The sequence below is a fragment of the Stegostoma tigrinum genome, chromosome 1 (genome assembly GCF_030684315.1).
Source record: "Stegostoma tigrinum isolate sSteTig4 chromosome 1, sSteTig4.hap1, whole genome shotgun sequence".
Lineage (NCBI taxonomy): Eukaryota > Metazoa > Chordata > Chondrichthyes > Orectolobiformes > Stegostomatidae > Stegostoma > Stegostoma tigrinum.
The window spans coordinates 121,046,576-121,070,493 of record NC_081354.1 but is presented as its reverse complement, the minus strand read 5'-3'; the positions used below and the strand labels follow the sequence as shown (position 1 = coordinate 121,070,493).

Sequence of the window (23,918 nt, the reverse complement as noted above, 5' to 3'; positions counted from 1 at the left end):
TTTTTTCAAATAAAAAAAAGTGATGAAATGTCTGAAAACTAACCTTCCAGCTCAGCGAGCAAACTCACATCCAGAACCTGAAACTGAGCTACAAATCTTCTCAAAACGCGCTTGGTGTAAGTTAGCAGAAATTGTAATGAAATAAGCATATGTAAAGATTAACACTTGCAAAATGACAATAGAGGTTTTTTTATGGAAGGAATAGATCCCTCGTGCACTGATCTGATTACTTATGTCTGTGACCTTAAATTTTTAGGACTATACTACCCTGTATGCAGTAAATTTCTTCCACCCATATACTCCTACACTTTCTCCACATAAATTGTGCTTTCCTGAAGGAATAATGCATAATACGAAGATGGTCACTTATTTGAATTCTTAAAAGGCAAGACATTAATGAAAATGATTGTCAAACAATTTTTCAAGAAAATGATAGCCGGGCATGTTGTAGACAGAATATGCTAATAAATTTTTACTATATGTAATTCATATTTTATAGCTTGGTTCCCAAAAAAAATCATTTTTCAAAATTAACAGTACAACGTTGCTTGCCTTTCGGAATGGAGCCATTGAAAGCTTATATCTCAGCAACATCTAACTGCTTCCTGCGTGCACCAAATTTGACAGCACAGCTGCAAGCACATTCGAGGCATGATGCAGTCATGCTATATGACAGGCTACTTTGAAACTACAGAGATATTTGAGGAATTCCAAAATGAAAACTTCCATCAGTTGAGTAACTGGACAGACTGACATGTGGACATCACTGGTTGAAATGTGATGGCCAAGATAATTCATTCTGTGTTAGCATGTCTGCTGGAAAATAAGTTCAACAATTTGTCACAAGACTATATCAATCTTGAGAGTTCTTAGCATCTATCATCGGCTTTGCAAGTTAGTTTCTGTAACAAAAACATAAACACTAATAACGTGGTGATTATTAAATATGGGAGTGACATTAAATTGCACAGACAAAAGAGATTAATGTATATTTGACAGTTTTGCTTGCCTTATCTATTTAACTTGTTCTTTTTAACTTCTGTACCAGTCTCTGATCCTAATATCCTATTGGGAAGCTTTGCTAGAGCTATTCAGGACAGTTTAAAGTCACCTAGCAGGAGGATGGAACCCTAAGCAGCAGTAAAACGAAAGGTGGAGGCTGGTACAGAAGTTAAAGAGAGCAAGTTAAGTAGACAAACAGGCAAGAGCACAACAGGGAATGAGGGAAGACCGATGAATTAAAATGCATTATTCCAGTGCAAGAGGCCTGATAGGTTAAGGCAGATGAACTCGGGGGAACATGGGACTCTGATATCATAAAATATATCATTACAGAAACATGGCTGAAGGAGGGACAGAACTGGCAGCTCAATGTTCCAGGTTGTTGATGAAATAGGAAGGATAGAGGAAAGGCAAGAGTGGAGGGGGTGTGGTGCTTTTGATAAGGTAAAACATCATGGCAGGTCTTACAGAGGATGTTCCTGGGGGACCGTCCAATGAAGCTATATGGGTGGAACTGGGAAACACATTCGGGATAACAAAGTGTGAAGCTGGATGAACACAGCAGGCCAAGCAGCATCTCAGGAGCCTAGACCCTTCATCAGAGAGGGGGGTGGGGAGAGGGATGAGGTTGACAGGTGGGAAATGGAGGTGCGGCTTGAGGTGGGAGGAGGGGATAGGTGAGAGGAGGAACAGGTTAGGGAGGCGGGGACGAGCTGGGCTGGTTTTGTGATGCAGTGGGGGGAGGGGGCGAGCTGAGCTGGTTCGTCCCCTTCCCTCACTGCATCACAAAACCATCCCAGCTCGTCCCCCACCTCCCTAACCTGTTCTTCCTCTCACCTATCCCCTCCTCCCACCTCAAGCCGCACCTCCATTTCCAACCTCCTTGACCTGTCTGTCCTCCCCGGACTGACCTATGCCCTCCCCACCTATACTCTGCCCTCCACCTATTTTCTCCTCTATCCATCTTTGGTCCGCCTCCCCCTCGCTCCCTATTTATTTCAGAACCCTCTCCCCATCCCCCTCTCTGATGAAGGGTCTAGGTCTGAAACATCAGCTTTTGTGCTCCTGAGATGCTGCTTGGCCTGCTGTGTTCATCCAGCCTCACATTTTATTATCTTGGATTCTCCAGCATCTGCAGTTCCCATTATCTCTGAACACAAACAGGATGATCACTTTGTACAAAAGACCCCCCACCCCACAATCATCAGTGGGAAATTAAGGAGCAAATACAGAAGGAGATCGCAGATAGCCGTAAGAATAATAGGCTTGTAATAACGGAGGATTTTAACTTTCCAAGCATTGACTAGGACTGCCACGGAGTTAAAGGCTTGGATGGGGAGCAATTTGTTAAGTATGTATGTAGAGGGCCCGACTAGACAAGGGCAAATCTTGGTCTCTTCTTGGGAAATAAAGTAGGGCAAGTGACTGTGGTAGTAGTAGGAGAGCACTTTGGGACCAATGACCATAATTCTATTAGTTTTAAAGGAGTTATGGAAAAGGATAGACCTCATCCACAAGTTAAAGGTCTAAATTAGGCCAAGGCCAATTTTGTCAGTATTAGACAGAAATTTTCAAATGTTCTGAGTTCTGTTCAATCCTATTCTATGTTTTAAGTTGTTTGGGGAGGCTGTTCGCAAGTAAAGGTGCATTTGGCAAGTGGGAGGCTTTTAAAAGTGAGATGAGAGTTCAGGGACAGCATTTTCCTGTTAGTGCGAAGGGCAAGGCTGGCAGGAATAGGGTACACTGGCTGACTAGAGATCCTGAGGCTCTGGTCAAGAAAAGGAGACATATGCCCAGTATAGACAGCTGGAATCAAGTGAATCCCTTGAGGAGTATAGGGTGTGTGGGAATATGCTTAAGAGGGAAATCAGAAAGGCAAAAAGGGAAGATGAGATAGCTTTGGCAGATAAAGCAAAGGAAAATCCAAAGATACTCTCCCAGTATAATAAGAACAAAAGAGTAACTAGGGACAAAATAGAGCCCTTTAAAGATCAACAAGGCCATCTATATGTAGAACCACAGAACGTAGGTGAGATAATAAATGAGTAATTTGCATCAGTGTTTATTCTGGGAAGGATATGACAGCTGGAGAACATGGAGAATAAATAATGAAGAATTCATATTCCAGAAGAGGAGGTGCTAGGGATTTTAAAATGCATTACATAGATAAATCACTGGGACATGATTAAGTGCACAGGATATTGTGAGAAGCAAGGGAAGAAATTGTGGGCCCCCGAGCTGAGAAATTTGTATCATTGGCCACAAGTAAGGTACCAGAAGACTGCAGTGTAGTTACTCTTGTGCCATTATTTAAGAAAGGCTGCAAGGAAAAGCTAGGGAACTGCAGAGCAGTGAGCCTAACGTGGGTGTTGGGTAAGTTGTTGGCGAGGATTCTGAGAGCAAGAATTACGTGCATTTGGAAAAGTGGCAATGATTATGGAAGGTCAACATGGCTTTGTCTGTGGTTAGTCATTTCAAAACATTCAATCAAGTTTGTGAGACAAGGCAACAAAGCAGACCAGTAGTAGCAGAGTGGTAGACATTGTCTACATGAACTTCAAGGCCTTCAAAAAGGTTTCACATGGTAGTATGTTTGGTAAGATTAGATCACATGGGATGTAGGGACAACTTGCCAGCTGGATACAAAACTGGCTTGACAGCTGTGACCAGCAGTGTGCCTCAAGTATCGGTGCTGGGTCTACTGTTTATCATTTCTAAGACCAATTTGGATGAGAATACCTTCTTCTACAATACCACCAATTTTGGTGTTCTCCACAAACTTACTAACCATACCTCCTATCCTCCTATGAAAATATAGGAGGTATGGTTAGTAAGTTTGTGGAGAACTACCAAATTGGAGGTTTTGTGGAAGATGGTAATCTAAGAGTACAATGGAATCTTGATTAACTGGGCAAGTAGAGAACGAATGTGACCAAGCATGAGGATGAGGGAAGGGCAGTTGACGTGGTGTACGTGGACTTCAGTAAAGCCTTTGATAAGGTTCCACATGGTAGGCCATTGGAGAAATTACAGAGGCACGGGATTGAGGGAGATTTAGCAGTTTGGATTAGAAACTGGCTTTCTGTAAGAAGGCAACGAGTGGTGGTTGATGGAAAATATTCAGCCTGGAGTCAGGTCACTAGTGGTGTGCCTCAAGGATCTGTTTTGGGACCACTGCTGTTTGTCATTTTTATAAATGACATGGACACAGGCATGGGTGGATGGGTTAGTAAGTTTGCAGATGACACTAAAATCGGTGGAGTGTTGGATAGTGTGGAAGAATGGTGCAGGTTGCAGGGAGACTTGGATAAACGGCAGAATTGGGATGAAAGGTGGAAAATGGAGTTCAGTGCAAATAAATGTGAGGTGATTCACTTTGGGAAGAATAATAGGAAGGCAGAATACCGCGTCAATGGAAAGATTCTTGGTAGTGTGCATGTGCAAAGGGATCTTGGTGTCCATGTACATAGAACCCTGAACGTTGCCACCCAGGTTGATGATGCTGTTAAGAAGGTTTACGGTGTGTTAGGTTTTATTGGTAGAGGGATTGAGTTCTGGAGCCGTGATGTTATGCTGCAACTGTAGAAAACGCTAGTGTGGCCTCACTTGGAATATTGCATGCATTTCTGGTCGCCCCATTACAGGAAGGATGTGGAAGCATTGGAAAAGGTGCAGAGGAGATTTACCAGGATGTTGCCTGGTCTGGAGCGCAGGCCCTAAGAAGAAAGGCTGAGGGACTTGGTTCTGTTCTCATTGGAGAGAAGGAGGCGAAGAGGAGATTTAATAGAGACATCCAAGATGATCAGAGGATTAGATAGGGTGGACAGTGAGAGTCTTTTTCCGAGGATGATGACTTCAGCTCATAGCCCTTTGTTGTCTTCCTGATTTCTCTCTTAAGAATGCCCCTACACAGTTTATATTGATTTGAATTTCAATTGAACCAAGTTGTTTATATCTCAAAAAAAATTCTTTTATTCTTGCCCATAACCTCAAAATCTTTATTCATTCATTTTTCCTTAATCTTGGCAGCAGTATCCTTTACTGTAACAGGAGCAAAAAGCCTCTGATGTCTTGTCACACTTGAACGCTTCCTACTTGTCAGACATCATTCTACCTGCAAACAGTCTACTCCAATCAACTTTTTGAAAGTTTTTGTCTCATACCATTAAAATTTGCCTTACTGCCATTAAAAACTTTAACTTTTATGGAAGGCTTATCCTTTTCCATGACCATTTTGAAACCAACAGAATTTTGATTGCTAAACCCAAAGTGCTCCCCCACTTTTACTTCAGTCACCTGCCCTTATTACCCAAATGCTCTATTTTTGTTCCTTTTCAAGTAAGGGCAATTACATATTGATAAATTAAAATTTTTTTGAGCACAATTGACAAATTCCTCACTGTCCAAACTTTTATAACACTATGGTCGCCCCAGTCAATGTTTGGAAAATTAAAACCCCCCATTATTTACATCCTTATTATGCTTATATATATATATATCTGAGATCTCCCTACATATTTGTTTCACAATTTCTCTCTTACTGTTGGTGGGCCTACAGTGCAATCCCATCAAAGCGATCTTTCCTTTCTTATTTGTAATTTTCTGCCCATATGTTTTCACAGCGATTTTTTTTTTCAGCAATATCCTGCAGAGTTACAGCAGTAATGTATTCCTTGATCAAAAATGCCAACCCCCCCTCTTTCTTGCCTTCATTTCTATCCTTCCTATAGCATCTAAAACTGTGACCTTAGAGAGGTTTATAAAAATCATGAGGTGCATGGATAAGGTGAATAACTAAGGCCTTGCTCCTAGGGTAGGAGAGTCCAAAACTAGAGAACATAGGTTTAAGGAGAAGGGAAAGATCTAAAAGTGATCTGGGTAGCAACTTTGTCACCCAGCTGATGATGCATATATAGAACCTGCTGCTAGAGGCAAGCTCAATTGCAACATTTAAAAATGAATTGGACAGGTAAATGGGTAAGAAAGATTTAGACGGATATGGGCCAAATGCAGGCAAATGGGACTCCTTCAGTTTAGGAAACCTGGTTGGCATGGACAAGTTGGGCTGAAGGGTCTGTTTCCATTTTGTAAGGCTCTGACTCTAAAAGTACAAGCACCAGTGCAAGCTGGACAAGCCTGAATGGAGCTGGGACTGAATTCCTTGTAAAGAGTTTTGCTAATACTGTTGGGGATGTTTTAAATTAATTGTCCAAGGGTGTAAGAAAAAGGAAAGCATGTTAAAGAGAAGTACTAGGCTGCACAAAGTAACAGAGACTTGGCTGAAGTAAGGGTAGGATTGGATTTAAAAATTCTGGTTGTGAAGTGTTCAGGATTTGATTGAACTGAAGGGTCTGTTTCTGTGCTGGATATCCCTCTGACTTTATGACTCTACTCTCGCTGGTAAGGCCAACCGCACAAGTCAGGCGTTGCAGAATTGTGCAGTTGCTTCCTGGTCAATAAGGAAGGTATCCTTGGCTCTTCTGATTGTCCCAGACCTTCCTGAATATCTTCTAGGTATTTCATGAGGACTTGACTCAGGCAGCTGTTTTGTAAATTTGAGCCATCTGAAATTATATTTTTAAAAAAGTGTTTTAAAAACCAAGGTTTGTTGAAGGACTGTGGCATTTTTGAAAAGCAAATAACCAGGCACTCATTGCAAGTATTGTTCATACCCCTGATTGTTCAGGCAATAATAGAAACCTAGTTTAAAGATGAACTGGAGCCCAGAGATGTGTTTTGGCTGGCACTAAGTAGGTGATTGGTCTATGGATGAGTGACCAGTTACTGATGACAAATACCTTCTGCCAGTTGACAACAATGTGATTTATTCCCAGGTAGGAGTTGACTCTTCTTCTGTAGATCTTAAGCCTAAAAATAGCCACTTTATTTCCCCATTTCCATTGCTATGATCTGTAACTTGTAATTGATAAGTCAAAGATTATTAGAAGTGTGAACTAATCACTCTGTCCTCCTGGAAACAAGTGAAAATATGTCAAAAGTGAAGATTGAGAACAGGTATTCTGATCAGCAAAGAATATTGTTTATGTGAGATTGAACAATACTATTTCAATGTATAAGTAAGTAGAATTGGTATGAAATGGGTGACACTAGATTGATGAACTATATGTCTAGTAATATAATGGAGTTTAGGGTTTGAAAAAAAAGCCACATTTTCATAATGATGGCTTTTTTTTCTTAAGTGGGGAGGTGTCGCAAAGTTGGGTCGAGTACTTGTGGATTGGGAAGCAGGAAGGTAGAATTTGGTGTTTGTAAAATGCTGGTGGGGGAAAAGCAATGGTCCCATTAAAAGATATGCTTTTTCTTTGCTTAGACATTCAAAAATGATGTCTGTAAACAGCAGCTTGGAGCTTTGCAGATGCAAAAAGTGCACCAAGATTTAAACATTTGAATAAAAAGGCTGTATAGTTAACAGGCCAAACAGCAGTTTTGTTTTAAGATAACAAGGTGTAGAGCTGGATGAACACAGCAGGCCAAGCAGCATCAGAGAAGAAGGAAAGCTGACGTTTCGGGCCTAGACTCTTCTTCAGAAAATGACCCTTCTGAATTAGGGTCTAGGCCCGAAACATCAGCTTTCCTGCTCCCCTGATGCTGCTTGACCTGCAGTCTTCATCCAGCTCTACACCTTGTTATCTCAGATTCTCCAGCACCTGCAGTTCCTACTTTCTCTGAAGTAGTTTTGTTTTGTAACCAAGACAAGTTTTGAATTTTGCCAATCTAATTTTAACCATGCACTTAGATACCAAAAACGAATTAAAATTAAATCTGTTTTGACAACATAGGACCTATCTATTTGTAAAATATTGACATGGCATCAAGGGTATAAAAGGAGAAGGCAGTTGGACAAAGACAGACGAACTAACTGCCATCTGCCAGAATTAACATCTCTCAAGAAAGAATCACTGGCTCTCACAGTCCCCTCCTTGGTCTTGGGGAAAGCACCATTGAACAATCAAAGGTACCAACAGCACAACTAGTTAATATTCATGACAGAAGAATCGATGGAGAAAGTTTTCATGACAGAATGTCGATTTGAGAAGGCACAGAACATTCCACAAGACATGAAATCTGGCTGTAATTTCAAGAGACTAAATTCAGAATTTTTTGTTTTATTGTATAAGTGAGACTTTAATTAATCAGAACAGCATTCCATTAGAATCTTGTTTGGTTTGGGAATAGTTAACAGTTGGAAGGAGCGTATTCAGTATGTTAATATTTTAGTTAATTTATTCACTGTCAGAGGTAATTAAATAAATTGTTACTTGCTGATTGTAAAGTGAGTGTCAGGGATTTCTTTTAGTTAACCTCTGAAAGGGAGGTTACACCAATTCTCACTTTGCTTTTTAACAGATTGTAGGGCGAAGTGCTTCTTTTTGGTGTTTCAGTTTTAGTTTTCAGAGGGGGTCAACCTCCGCTTTATAACATATTGAGTGTTCTGAACAGAATAGACAGGAGAAACCAGTACCATTCATAAAAGGATCAAGAAGAAGACGGCACCAGTTTAAAAAGATTTAATGCAAAAGAACTAAACCTGATGTGAGAAGTAACTTTTCCCAGCAGTGCATGTTACCGGTTCTGGAATACACAGCTTGGAATTTGGTGGAGGCAGATTCAATTGAGGCATTTAGCAGAAAATAATAAGAATACGCAGGGTTACAGGCAAGGGTGGAAGATGGCACTATCTCATAATGTTCATTTGGAGAGCCAATGCAGACAATTAGGCTGAATTGCCGCCTTCTGCACCATAACAATTCCTGCTAATTGCAATGTTTAAGTCAAAAGTTACTTTTGGAAAAAAAAAGGTGGTTTTAGCATAATTAAACTTCCCTGGAATAGCTAACAATTTAAACTTGTCTGTACAATTATCTCAACACTGTGAGATCCCTAATTAACATTTTAACTTGGAGACCTTTATGTCAGGAAAGCCAAATCTGGAATTGATGTTATTTCAGAATTATCATTTTGTTAATTGAAGAGCGGTAATAACTACAGTAGTTCCTGAGATTTTCAGAACACAAAGTAAGCATGAATAAGAATAATCTCCAAACATCTTTATGATTTGCTCTGTGACAACTCCAATTATGTCCTTCATGAGGTCACAACAGTAATTGCACATTTCTTTTTCCAAATGATTCCAAAACAAATGAGGCGTGAGGTTTTTAAAAGCTGTTAAGCTAAGGGTTGATGAAAAATGTATTTGCAAGTCTTTTTGTTTCAATGAAACAGAACATGGAAACTTACTAAATTTCTTTCTTTGTGCTAAGTGTTTGAAAATAGTTAAAAAGGTATTTAAGTGGTCATGCTACATAAATATTTGTTTATTCACCTGCAGTGGTTAATGGAAACTGAATGACTTGTGGAATGGGAATTAATCAAAAACATTGCTTTGCTGCCTGTGGGCAAAACCCTTACAAGCATTACTCCAAACAGTCTTCATGATATCATTCCTCCTACGGCCACACTCCGAGCCAGTTTTCCTGACAATACTGTAATCTGATTTACTTTTACCAAGACTGGCAGATCTGCTATAAATAAATTGAATATTGTCCACCTCTCACATTCTTTTTCCCTTGCACTGTATGCTTTTTTAAAAATTAGTTAATGGGATTTGGGCATCACTGGTTAGGCCAGCATACCAACAGATTGAAGAACATCTTTGCAGAGTTTTGAATAGCCCTTTAATATAAATTAGAGTTGACCTTTTCCTGTAGCTGTAACACTGTATTCTACATTCTGTTCTATTATCCTGGTGTACTTATGTAAGGTACAATTTGCCTGGATAGCACGCAAAACAATACTTTTCACTGTATCTCTATGTGTGACAATGATCAATCAAATCAGATACACAATTCTATTCAAATATTAAAAACTCATCTGGGTTTGCCATTTCTGCATTACCTTTCATTGCTGATCTTGGAGAACAATGCTTCAGAGGTGGCACATTCTCACACCAACTGTAAAAATGTTTTGACATGGTTTGTGATGTTCAGCCGTGGTGTTTAATGGGGAACGGCTGCTGTAATGGTAGCTAAGTGCTTCAATTTTGCTCCCCCAATGCAGCATTAAAATTTGAATCTGCAACGTCTTGATACGTAGCTCAGAGCTCTATAATTGAGGCATGACATTGGACTTCTTGTGAAGCTACCATAAATCCACACAATGTAGCAATGTGATTGATGACAGGAATCAGGAGTATCATTAGTATTGTACTCTTCCATTTCCACAATTCCCCACCAATTATTTGTTTATTCAATTGAAATAACCCAGCATTGAAGGATTCCATAGGGCCTTGTTGAACATGAGTTGGTAGTATTGAAGAAGAGAGTACCTGCAATGCTGTTACCAAGCTTAGTAGCTCCAGTGCTGCTGCACAGCCCTCAGTAGGAGCATCAGCAGCTGAAGATCCCCCAAGAAGGTGTACAAGAATGACCAGGAGCTGAAGCTACTGGCTTCACGACCATTATCTTCAGCTGTCCGAGAACCAGTGCAGGTGGAGACTGAGGATGACCTGGGTCATCATCACTAGACTCTGGAGCAGGACTTGCATTTGGAGGGACTGGATGATTTACTAACTGCTACTAACAAACTTGCCTGATGTCGACATGCCTCTCAGTGCATTTTCATAGAGTCAATAATGGCCAAGACCACGGAATCATCTTCTGCCTGGGAGTCTGAATGCCTGATCTTCATGGCCAAGACAGTGGACAGAAGTACTGTGCTGTTCCCTCCAACTGAAAAAGAATCCACGCCACCAGACATAGCCAGCCTGGATAACTATAGTGGCCTGGGTCAGTGTCTGCTCCAGAGTCAAATACAATGCACAACAGTGGAGGAAGAAGGTTAATGGCCTTATGCTCATTGCATGTCAACATCAACCAATGTTTCTCCCTTAAACAGCTATGGAGATTTGTCAGTGATGTACTCACCAGATTAGAGTTGGGAGCACAATCTCAAAAGCTAACCCACCGAGCTGAAAATCTCTGAGCGATTGGAGGTTGCAGGTGAAAGCCTTACTGCTGCATTCAGTGAGGGCTGAGTGGCTTTGTCCTCAGACATGGAGGTTGAGCTGAGGTCGATAGTCCTTTTAGGCATTTGTTGAGTCCCATAAGATTAAAGTGGGAATTAGTTGCAAGAAAGGGATAAAAGCTGGTTCAGGATAAGAGTGAGTTAACACTGGGAGAGCAGCACAGCACAATGAAGCTCACTCAATTGGTTGTTCATTGGAAGTGGCTGTGTCCCACATGCCTTTTTCTCTACCATTTTCACGGTATGTAGGGTGAGAAACCTAATGCAAAGCACCCCATTGCTGGTCCTGGCCTTCTCAGCAGACTGTGGGAGATTTTTTACTAGAAAGACACAAAGAGAAATTGAGTATAATGGTAGCGGATGGGAGAGGTGTTATTGGTAATGCATAAGCAGGAGCATCGCTGAGGAGTCCCAGTGAGTGCAAAGCGCAGGAACAAGAGGTGTTCGGAGCTTGGGGAGAGTGTGTGGGGCAGTGAATTGACATGCTGCATATAATAATGAGTTGAGATCCATGATCCTAAGTTAGAAGTGTGTGCATTTGTAGAATCAGATTGAGTACTGGTAGCCCTGTGAACGTAAGATAGCCGAGTAAAAATGATGGCACTTCATCTTGCAATGAACTGAAGGCCATTAACCTTCTTCCTCCACTGTTGTGCATTGTGTTTGACTCTGGAGCGGACACTGACCCAGGCTACTATCGTTATCCAGGCTGGCTATGTCTGGTGGTGTGGATTCTTTGTCAGTTAGAGGGAACAGCAGAGTACTTCTCCCCGCTATCTTGCCCATGAGCACCTCCAGTTGTCTGTCTGTGAAATGCTGCCAGCTTCCCTTTCTGTGCCACATCCTCAGTGGTATCAGTTGAACAGCACACTTAACAAGTTTCCAACATCTGAAATTCTGTGGAGCTTGGGATTTTTTTTGGCACCTTTTGCATCCAGACTAGGATCAAAAAAGAGATAACAAGTTGTAAAGCTGGATGAACACAGCAGGCCAAGCAGCAACATAGGAGCAGGAAGGCTGACGTTTCGGGCTTAGACCCTTCCTGATGAAGGTCTAGGCCTGAAACGTTAGCCTTCATGTTGCTTGGCCTGCTGTGTTCATCCAGTTCTACATCTTGTTATCTGGAATTCTGCAGCATCTGCAGTTCTTATTATCTAGGATCAAATAAGGTTGTGTGATCACCCTCCCCTTGTTCATCGTCTACCCGATCATCATCCAGTTCATGTATCGTTGTGATACCTGGTGTTAGCATCCAACATCAACTGCACAAGAAGCTCTTCAAACTTGGTCAGTTCCAGGCACAAAGAAAAACTCACCATTCTGGACATCCATAACTTTTGGTTTAAGGATCTCTGCAGCATGATAACTCAATCTACATAAGACATACAAACAATATCCAACCTTTTCCTCATCTGTATGATGCTTGGCCTGTCCTTAAACATGATTGACACAAAGGTTTTCTTTTAATCTTCCCTGGGTCAGCTGAGCATCCCTGTACTTTGCATGTGGATGGATTGACTCTGCAGTGTGTCCAGCACTTCCCATTTCTCAGCAGTCATCTCTCCCAAGGGAATGCTATTGACAAAGGCATTCAGCACTAAGTCAGCCGTGTCAGCATTACCTTGTCAGGCTGCAATGTATCTTTAATAACAGAGATCTCTGGAAATTAAGAAGTTCCTTGTCCATAAGGCTCTTGTGTGAACCACACTGCCCTAATGCAACAAAACCTGGACTATATACTGACACCATTAGGATTCTTGACAAGCAATACCAGCAGAGTCTACACCAAAGCTGGGATAAAATGGGAGGATCAATGGACTAACACAAGAATCCTCTGTGAAGCTGCATGTAATCGAAGAACCACATCAATGAATGGGCAATTGTGTCCAGATGAAAAACTGCTTCCGTCTGATGGTACTTTTCTCTCAGCTCTCCTTTGGCAAATGCTCAAGGTGTAGCCAAAGGAAAAAGGATATCTTCAATGCCATCCTAAAGGATGTAGACATTGACCTCTTGATTCATCATGGTACATGCTACTGAGGCCCAGAGCCTTGCCCAAGTGGAGTGGTAGTAGCAAAGGAAGGCAACCTGAAGCTGCAATTTTTATGTCCCCATTCAATAATATGCGCCAGTGCAGAAAAACCTGTGGATTGAAAGTCGGGCTTCTCGCTCATATGATCACTTACCTAGCTAGACAAATATCACCTTTGATTCCAAGGGACCACCAATGATGAAAGAATTAGCTAGTTGGATGTAAGGCTGCCAGAAAGATTTATGAGATGAACCAGTTAAGGAGTTTCAAGTGTTTTTAATGGCTATCACGTATATCAGCTGGAGAACTATGTTAAATTGTTAGGCGTTTACACTTTTTTTTCATCTCCATTTGGCTCCCAAGTTCTACTTCGCTCCTTCTGGTCAGGTGGCCAAGCGGTGTCTGCTTCCAGGGTCAACTTTCAGTTCCCAACCACACTCCTCTGCATTGATCTAACTTAGCCCTTTAAACTGAGATGGGTAGGCTGAGTTAGGGGATTTTCCAACTCAATCCACACTTCAGCAGCATAGATCTGGTTGTTGCAATTTTAATTCTTCAAACAACATTTTCAATGTCAGCAATTTCAGTTACTGAAACAAGAAAGACGGTGTGAATAAAGTATGGCCAAAATTTTGAGGAGTGACCTATTTGACTTACAGGCACTATCTTCTGACTGACTTCTTTTACTTGATTTGAATCATTGCTGTTTATGAACAAAAATGAAGCGCAAATAATTAATGAAAAACCTGCACAGAATTCAGTTTGGTGCCAAATTACAATACAGGAAGGTCATGAAAAGACTAGCTAGATTGAATACTTTAATTTTCCATCCCATTACTGAGGGAGTCTGGGCCATAGATTGTGGAAGTAAAGATCAAACAATTAAGTGAAAGAATGTGCAACAAATTTATAGGTGTCCTGTCCATAGACAATAAAGCAAATGTCTTTAAATTGGTTCCCAGAAAACAAGTTAATTTTTTAAAATAAATAGCAGGAACATAAACACAGATATAAATATTTGTGAATAACGGCAACTTTAAAATTCTCAGTACAAGCAACAAAATGTCACATGCTATATTTACCATCTTTGCTTACCATCCTCTTTCAATAATCTCCATCCCTCAAGTAAATACTAGTCGTTGGAAGTATTTTCACTTACAGATTTTTAGCTCAATGATTTTTTTTTAATGTTGCTCCAGTTGGATTTATTTAGGATGTCTGGTCGGCTTGATCAAGTTGTACTGAAGGGTCTGCTTCCATGCTGTTCAACTCTGACTCTACATGAATATTTCTGTTCTCTGGGCAGGTTTCAATGTAGGCGGAGGATGATCACTGAAGTGCTTTACCCACTCGTGCTTCTGTTTCACCTTCTGAAAGGGGATGGCCAACATCAAGTCGTGGGGCCAGCATCTGGCAGTAGCCCAACAGCTTGCACTGCACAACCTAGTATTGGGTGACTGGGTGCCCCATATCTGCTGAATGCCACTATTCCAAGGTCACATTATCTCTTTAATACCCTTCGAACCTGGGCTCCCAATCCACTCACTCCATTGATACTTCAGACTTCTCTTCAGTCGGCCTCCATTAGTTCATCGAAGGTGACTGACTGCTTGAACCTGCCGCCACTTGGACGACACTACTGCCAGCCACTCGATTGACCAGAAACTCTGTAATGTGAACTTCCTATCTAGACGGAGCCAGACATCTTGTCCTTGAAAAGTTTCACTTTCTAAAGGCCAGGGTAGCAGACAAGGCCGTCATTTGTTGTCCCTCCGTCACTGGGGATTTAATCTCAAGTGCCCTTGAACAGGGGCTTGCTAAACCATTTTAGAGGGCAGCTAATTCAATCACATTGTTGGGTTTCCAGAGTCATATGTAGGCCAGACCAGGTGACCCAGATGGGTTTCTATAGCAATTGACAATTATATTTGAATTCCAGTCTCCAGGGAATGACGTTGTCTTCCATTATCTCCGATAACATCTCACTAAGTGTTAACTGGCTGAATTGTTCAGGTTGTAAATTGCACCGTCATAAAAATTCTGCCCATAGTTATGGATTTAGATTGAGGAAAGATAAGCTATAATGCATCTTTTAAAATTGGTAAGTCATTGTGGCTATGTTGAATCTCTATAGCCTTCTGAGGAAATGGCGGCATTGGTGTGCTTCCTTGATTGGATCGTCAGTGTTTATGGACCAGGATAGATTGTTGGTGATATTTATTCTTAGGAACATGGAGTTCTCAACGACTTCCACCTCAGCATCATTGATCAGAAGCATGTCCTCCATTCTGCTTCCTGAAGTCAATGACAGCACTTTAGTTTTTCTGACAGCGTGGGAGAGATTGCTGTCTTTACACCGTGCCACTAAGCTCTCTATCTCCTTCCTGTACTCTGTCTCATGGTTGTTTAAGATCCAACGCCCTATAATGGTGTCATCAGCAAAACTGTAAAAGGAGTTAGAGCCGAATTTGGCCACCCTTTTTGTGAGTGTATAGGAGTACAGTAAGAGACCAAGTATGCAGCCTTGCAGGGCACCAATGTTGAGGGTTATCATGGAGGAGGTCCTATCGCCTGTCCTTACTAATTGTGGTCTGCAGGTAAAGAAGTTGAGGATCCAGTTTCAGAAGGGGAGCAGAGTCTTAGGTCTTGGAGTTTGGAGATGAGTTTGGTAAAATTAATAATTAGGAGTCTGACATAAGTGGCCTTGTTATCCACATGTTCCAAGGATGAGTGTAGGGCATAGGCAAATTGTAGTGGATCAAGACAATCTAAGGCAAAAGTTGATGAATGCCATTACTAACCTCTCGAAGCACTTTATAATGATGGATGTCAGAGCCACTGGACAGTAGTTATTGACGCACGTTACCTAATTTTTCTTGGAGACCAGATGACAGTGGTCGTCTTGAAGCAGGCGGGAACCTCAGATCGTAGTAAGGAGCGATTCAAGATATCTACGTATACTCCCACCAGCTGGTCCGTGCAGGATCAGCATGCTTCACTGGGAACCTCCTCCAAGCCAGTCACTTTCCATGGGTTCACCCTCAAAGCTGATCTGACTGCTGTGGTGGTAATTGTTTGTACAGGTGCACTGATGCTGTTGGGCCATGACGTGACATGACAACTTTTGCAAGTAATGGGGCAATTATGATTGGCTTGAAGCCATAATTTCAAATGTTAGCTGTTCTCAAAAGAACAAACTTTCAATGAAATTGAATTTATAGCAGATGGGTGGCATTACACAATCAATGGATGCAAATCAATACACTTATCACTAGCAGAGCCTCGTGCAAAATAATTGCATGTTGTACCAACAAGAAACTTACTCCGCTCGCTCTGCATGTGATAGCATCTCCTCATTGTCAAGTTGACCTTGGTGTGAAAACAATGAGGCTTCAACTTTGTGACCTCGTGAGTGACTTGCAGGCTTTGCCTGAGCCTAATGGTAATCTCCCTACTCCCATGTTCACTTGTGTTACTGTTCCTGAATCCAAATAGTCTTTGAACCTGCCCCCATATCCATTCAGCTCCTTTGATTGCCATGAATTTTCCCCATTTCCTCCAGAGCTCTTGCCTCGACAATTGCCATTCCCTTGTTGGCTCACGGAACTCATAATGTGACCACAGTGATAGTAACTTGTGGGAACACCCTACTCCCATCCCCTTTTATGCACTATGAAATCCTTCTGTTTTGAATTGCCCCCTTTCATTATCATCATTTCCTTAGTGATCAAGTCACTGAATTCCACCTGCTGAGTGAGCTTTCTATTTCTCTAGGATTGCCTGGACTGCACTCTGTTACACTCCCTAATCATTAACACCCAAACCCCAGCCTGACTGTGGTTTATTCCCTGTGATAAGTTGAGAGAACAGCCCCAGTTGAACAATGGTCAGCCCCTGATGTTGTCCACTGCACCTGTCCTTCTGGATCTGTGTCCTGTCTTGACAGCACATTGACCGTCAATCTGTGTCTTGGTGTATCAGCCTTGCTGGATTGATTGTGGCCGAATCCCCAATCACCCACGACCCATGGAATCTGGTTGATAAAGTTCCAGACTGCGATTGGACAAATCCCATCGACTGAGCGAAGTGACACCCCTCACTGACCACGGTACCCTTTCACTCCACTGAAGACTGTTCCATTTTTTCTTTCAGATGTGGCCATTTGGTTGAAGACCTTACCGTATGTTTATAAGGTGCTGTACAGCAATGTGTCCACCCTTCTGACAGCTCGTTGTTTTGGATAGTGATGAGCTGCCTGTCTCTGTCCCTCTGCACTAAATGCCAATGCAAACCACAGAGTCTGATGGCCTGTCAAACAGGATTAAAGCACAATAAAGCAATGCAAACCAGATGGATTGGCACCTTCTGGACAGCACAAAGTCGGATTGCTAAAATGTAAGATGCATCCTATGTGTATGCACGAGTTCTGTATTTGTCCCTGCACACAAAGTATTGTGGCCAAAATACATAAGCCAAAAGTCCTGCTGAGCTCCAAAGTGTAATCATGAAGGGCTGAAGTGGTTTTCAAGTTTGTTCAAAAGCAGCCATGATGATGTGAAACTGGTGGTTTCACAATGCCCATGTACGTGGACAGTGTCTATGGAGCATGCAAAAAAGTTGTGGTGACAGTGGATGAAGGGCCAGAGACCCAAGGAGTGGGTTTTTGACACACAGATAAGTGCTCAGACTTTTACGTCAAGAAATTGCACTGCATAGTTACTCAGCAAAGGAGGGAACAGTGGGCTGCTGCATAGAAATGAGGCAAGATTAGCTAATAATGAGATGTAAATGCATAGAAGTAAGGAAATTGTTGCTCACTAGTGAGATTCAGAGCTCACCATTTAAACCCTAAGGGGAACACTTGAGCTTTTATTCAGTACATTGGGAACCTGATTTTTCAGTCTTGCCATACTTTTACTGACCTTATTCCCATTGTCCATGCTGCACAAGGGAGTGGAAAATTCCAACGATTAATTAGGATACTTAAAAACCCAAAGGCAGAATTTTCTGCTGCCTTGAGCAGTGTAGGCCGAGACACAGAATTTCTGATTTTCCCCTGAAGGTTTTGACACCAAGAGCAGAATCTTGCTAATGAGTGATGATTGCCTTACTTCCATGCCCATTTTAAACTAAACTCAGCTCATTTCCATGCAGCTTCTAATTCTCTTCTCCTTCCCTAACCTATTAGTCAGAGAGGTTTCCTGATGGCAACAGCTCAGTATTTCCTTCTCCTGGACTTCCTTCAACTCCGACTTTACAACACTGTTGCTGCATACTCCATGAACATTGTCCTCCTTCACCCTTTATCCATTTAAATTAGCAAAGGCAAATCACCAGCCTCACTGCATCATCGCCCTGCCCTTGGAACAACTCACAATTACCTCAGCCTTTCTAGACTTCACTTTGGAGCTCATGGACACTTCTGATTTGTGTATTTCTGCCAAGTTGCTTTACCTGCAAACCACAAACCCTTTTCAAGCATCGATACAGGATGCATCTTCCTAGCCTCATTTTTTAGGGCTGACTCACTTTGTGGTGACTTGGAGTCTGCCTGCCTCTGTGGTTTGAACTGCCTTTAAGCACATCAGGAGGGACAGCAGCTTGTCAACACTTAGAGCATGAACAGTTATGGGTGTTGCTCTACTGCACCATGCCATTGTCAATGTCACATCTATAGCATGTGCCAGCTTCTTACTCTGTAATATTCTCTTCAGGTTTCCAACATCCTGCTGAGTTGGTTTAAATCTTCCCCAAATAGCAAAATGCCTCGCAAAGAAGTCAGTACCTGCTCTGTTCAGGAGTGATGTGATGAGCTTGTACCAGTGCCATCTCCCCTCACTGCCAGTCACAGTATTCCTTCGAATCAAAAGCAATCCTTCCTGCACTAACATTTCAGCCATGCATTCATCCTGTCTTGGTTTATTTTCTTATCCCCAAAACATTTGCACATAGCACTAGGATTAATTTGGAGAATCTGACTCAGAGGCTTGCTAACATTCTATCCAGCTTTCCAAATTCTGATTACATGACATTGGTTTCAATGTGGACTGTACCTCTTGCTGTTCACCCTCTTCACAAAAATGTCCTGCAGCTGTACTGTGACATGACCTTAATCAACACACCATCCTGGAGTCAAGTTAACAAAGTGTGAAGCTGGATGAACACAGCAGGCCAAGCAGCATGTGGACTTCACAAACTTCAAAATCTCCCCTTCCCCACTGCATCCCAAAACCAGCCCAGTTCGTCCCCTCCCCCCACTGCATCCCAAAACCAGCCCAGCCTGTCTCCGCTTCCCTAACCTGTTCTTCCTCTCACCCATCCCTTCCTCCCACCTCAAGCCGCACCTCCATTTCCTACCTACTACTTCATCCCGCCTCCTTGACCTATCCATCTTCCCTGGACTGACCTATCCCCTCCCTACCTTCCCACCTATACTCCCCTCTCCACCTATCTTCTTTTCTCTCCCATCTTCGGTCCGCTTCCCCCTCTCTCCCTATTTATTCCAGAACCGTCTCCCCATCCCCCTCTCTGATGAAGGGTCTGGGCCCGAAACGTCAGCTTTTGTGCTCCTGAGATGCTGCTTGGCCTGCTGTGTTCATCCAGCTTCATACTTTGTTATCTTGGATTCTCCAGCATCTGCATTTTCCATTATCACCATCCTGGAGTCACATCAGTTACAACAGAAATGCATGTCTTCTCCCCTAGACAATCCCATATATTGCCCTCCACTGATTTTCCTTGCCTGTTGTACAGCTAGGTCACATGTTCTGCCATGCGTTTGGTTTTCGGTATCCAGAGTGAAAACCCGTTACTGAACATGACCTCCTAAGGATTCCTACACTACCTGTTTCCTTCCCTTGGACTCATTCACTATCTGCCAGCTCTTCTTGACCAGCCATCTGTATGACCGACAAGAGACTCCCCATCCAGATGCTGTACTCCCAACTTTGAGCAGCAGGTGAGCCCCAGGTGGAGAGAGGAAGTGCTTCAGTGATGCGTTCCAGGCCTTACTGGTGTAAAGTGGGGCATTCCCACAGACATCTGGGAATCATTGGGCCAAGACCATCCAAAGGAGAGGAGGAGCATCCAGGAAGGCATCAAGCACCATGAGACTTACTGTCGGGAAAAAGCGGGAGTCAGGCAAAAACAGTGAAAAGAGTGTGCTGCCACACCAACGCCCCATCCACATCTTCCCATGATCACCTCCTACCCCAAGTGTAACAGATCCTGTGGTAACCATGTCAGTCTGTACAGCCGCCACTTATGGACTCACCCTGCAAGTGGAAGAGAGTCATCCTGGTCTCAATGGACCGTCAGTGATGATGTTCGTCCTGAATTTGTGGTGTGACCAACCCTGTGAACTCTGTACTTAGTTCTCAGCTTGGCCATCGTACCTCAGAAACTTAACCTCTGTTCAATTTCTGAAATTCAGAGCTCAAGCTTGTGTAGCCAGATGGCTGTGACTAATTCACAAGAAATGCCCTCAACTCCCAATATGCCATGGAACAAACAGTCTACTTGGCTGTGGCAATTCTGTACAAGGCCCATCACCACCATCTCAAGGTAACTGAAGTTAATAAGTGCTGGCCTTGGTAGCTGTGGTTATATGCTGAGAAGAGAAGTTTTTTTAGAACCTAGCACAGTTTTAGATGTAAATGTTATTAGTTTTGAATATTCAATATAAATGAAAACAAATACTTCAATTGTTTAGAGTACATTAGTAACTGTAAATTCCAATTATCAAACACATAACATCCAGTAAACAATCTTCACAAGTAGGAACCAGTATTTTTTCTGTGAAAAATTACCTCTGAAAATGTTGAAATTTAGTGTTTACCTAGAGCTTCTTAGCAGAAGAACAGTATGTGAACATAACTGATATAATATCTGGTAACTCAGATAGAGATGTCTTTTGTATATAGTGCTTTACACCGAATGCTATAGGAAAAAAGTTACATTATGTTTTACAAAGTCAGGCGCTGCACAATGCTGTGAGCTTTTCCACTGACTGCAAAACTGTATGGAAGTTTATTGGAAGTTCCTGAGTACCTACTAATCATACGCATAATGCAACAGCTGAGCGAAAAGGTGAATGTAAGAAGGGAAAAAAAACTTTTCTGATCTGTGGACATTGCTGGGGCTGGCAACAACAGCATTTGTTGCCCATCCATAATTGCCTTTGAGAAGTACTAAGTTACCTTATTGAACCACTGTGGTCCATTGGCTGGTGGGGTGAGGGGAAGAGTGGCAGGGGGAATGATAGCTAGTAGGTACATATGGCGCTGTTAGGAAGGAGGTTCCAAGATTTTGCTCAGCATTATTGAAGAAATAACAAGGTCATTTCAGATGTATATGACCTATCGTTTGGACAGGAACTTGTACCTGGTAGTTCTCCCCATACTTTGGTTAACCTTGTCCTTTTTAATGGTGTAGGTTTGGAATTTACAGGTGTTGTCAGAGTAACCTTGGTGAGTTGTTGCTGTGCAACACCAAGTAGTACACACTGCTGCCACCAGGAATCAGTGATGGAGGGAATGAATGCTTATGTTGGTCGATGAGGTACCAGTAAAGCAGATTATTTTGTCCTGGATGGTGTCAAGCTTTTTGGGCTACACTGAAGCTACACTCATCTAGTTAAGTGGAAGGAATTCCGTATGACATCTAATTTGAACATCGTAAAGGACATTCACCTGTAATACACAAAGTTCGGAAGTAAGTTACTTTTTGCAGTCACTGTATTTGTATGGCTTGCCCAGTTCAGTTTCTGTCAATGGTAATGAAAAGCTGACCCAGTTTTAAATCCTCAGAAAAATTTGGGGTTACTTATTTTGCCACCTTGAATTGTTTCTGTGGTTAAACTAAGAGTACAGAAGAAATCCAAACAAAATTAAACTATCTCGTGGAAAATGCCCGTTTTAACTCTGAATTACTTGTGCATTGTAAGTTGCTGGAAAATATTATTTAAAGACAGGTGTCCTATGACACTAAGGAAGACTTTTCTTTTGAATTTTTGGCTGGAGCTTCAATTAATAGTTTGAATTTTTGTTGTTTCTGTAATTGTCTTGATTTCCCCACATTGGCTGCATTTCAAATCAATTTTCGCAAGTTCATCCATTCTTCATTTTGGCTGTAGAATACAGGTAAGGTTTCCTTCTTATTAGTCAAAAGACCACGCACAGATTATGCCAGAACAAAATCTTGGCAGGTTTCACTGCTTTGTCGTTCAGTGACCAAAAAGTTACTAAACCTGTGAGGTGTTGATTTGTTTTCTTCATTTTAAACACCTTAGATGTGAGTCACAAACTTTAGGACCAAGTTCAGTAAGACTTTCTCTTCTATTGCTTACCTGTTGTAAGTTGTGAATGAACAAATAGAATAGATAGGTTAGTCACTATAAATATAGTTCAATCCTTAAAATATGCTCATCTTGCATTTCTTGTCTTCTCCATCTAATCAGAATTGCTTGGAGCTGCTTAACTTACCTCCTCTGGTTTCAACAGTACACTATTATTCTAAGGACACAAGGTGAGGGATCTGTGTACTAATGGATAACTCATTGTTATCTGGAGTGTAAGGAAGAGAGGAAAATAGCTTAAGTTCAATTTAAGATATAGAGCTCATAAAAAGCACAATCCCTACCCTCCCAGAAACACTTGTGCACTTCTGGTCATTGAACTGTTGTGAGGCCATAATGACATTGATGGAGATTACACTGAATAGGAACAATCACCAGAGCTCAATTCTGAGAGCCAGCCCCAAATAGGAAAACAAACAAAAAAAATTCCCTGACCCTGCCACAGTTTTGAGTGTCTGTGATGGCATGAGGCCCTTTAAATTGGCAATTAATGTCCTGATTTGATGAGCGGAGGGAGAAGCTTCAGCCCAGCAGACAGGTTTAACGCAAGTGCTTCTGGTTAGGGCAAGATGAACTACCTTCCACCTGGGGTCCTTGCATCAATCAGAGACCCTGTGCGTCAGTTTTGCCCCCTCTCCCACATCTATCCTCAATTTCCCCAGTCCAACATGCACCTCACTCCCATTTACTTGGCCTGTCAGTTTGGCCCTGGAGAAATTTCTCACATCTCAGTGTCCATGTTTATCATTTAACACCACTTTCTGCCCTATCTGCAGTACTTGCAGTAGCCAACCCTGATTGCTCATGTGCAGAACTACTGACTTCTGATTGGCAGCTTTATGAAGCAGAAGTAGAGGGAATAATACTAATTAAAGGGCCATCACCTGCAAAAATTGGAAAAGGCTAGGAAGATAATTGGAGGCAGACTCACCACTGGTATTTATGCTGGGGTGTGAACAGCCCATCATGAGAAAATACAGCCCCTACAATTCATTGTAGAAAAAAAAGCTAAAGGAACAGGAGTAAATAAGTCATGGAGGAGATTTTATTCTGGACATAATAAACACAAACTTCAACATGAAGGGAAGTGGAGTCAAACTCAGAAAATGGGGGGGTCCTAAATATTTAAACTTAACAATTTTATGAATTGGACTTCAGTCTTCACAGGGAGGCAGAAGCAGTGGATAAGTTCGGTTAATCTAAAAGGAAAATGTAGATGTGGCTGAAGGGTATGAGAAAAAGAGTAGTGATGTACATTGTCTTTCCAAACCTTTAGACCAGCCAAGGAAGCAAATCTTGTACATTCATTTGAACTAATAATGTGAATTGTACATGTCAACTGGATAAGATATTCTAGATGACAGTAGGTGTTGTGTGCTTCTTTTCCCAGTGACTCTATTCCTATGGTTAGCTCTGTATTTTTTCATTTATCATCAAATTCTTATTCTATAATGCATTCAACATTTTTTTTTGCTTTTCAAACAT

The 23,918-nt window shown here is 41.9% G+C and overlaps 1 protein-coding gene across 6 annotated transcripts in view; it reads left to right on the top strand.

Moving 5' to 3' along the window:
• The window catches only part of ndufaf2 (NADH:ubiquinone oxidoreductase complex assembly factor 2), a 149,350-nt gene that overhangs the window by 84,807 nt on the left and 40,625 nt on the right, over positions 1 to 23,918 (top strand). The window lies entirely within an intron of this gene.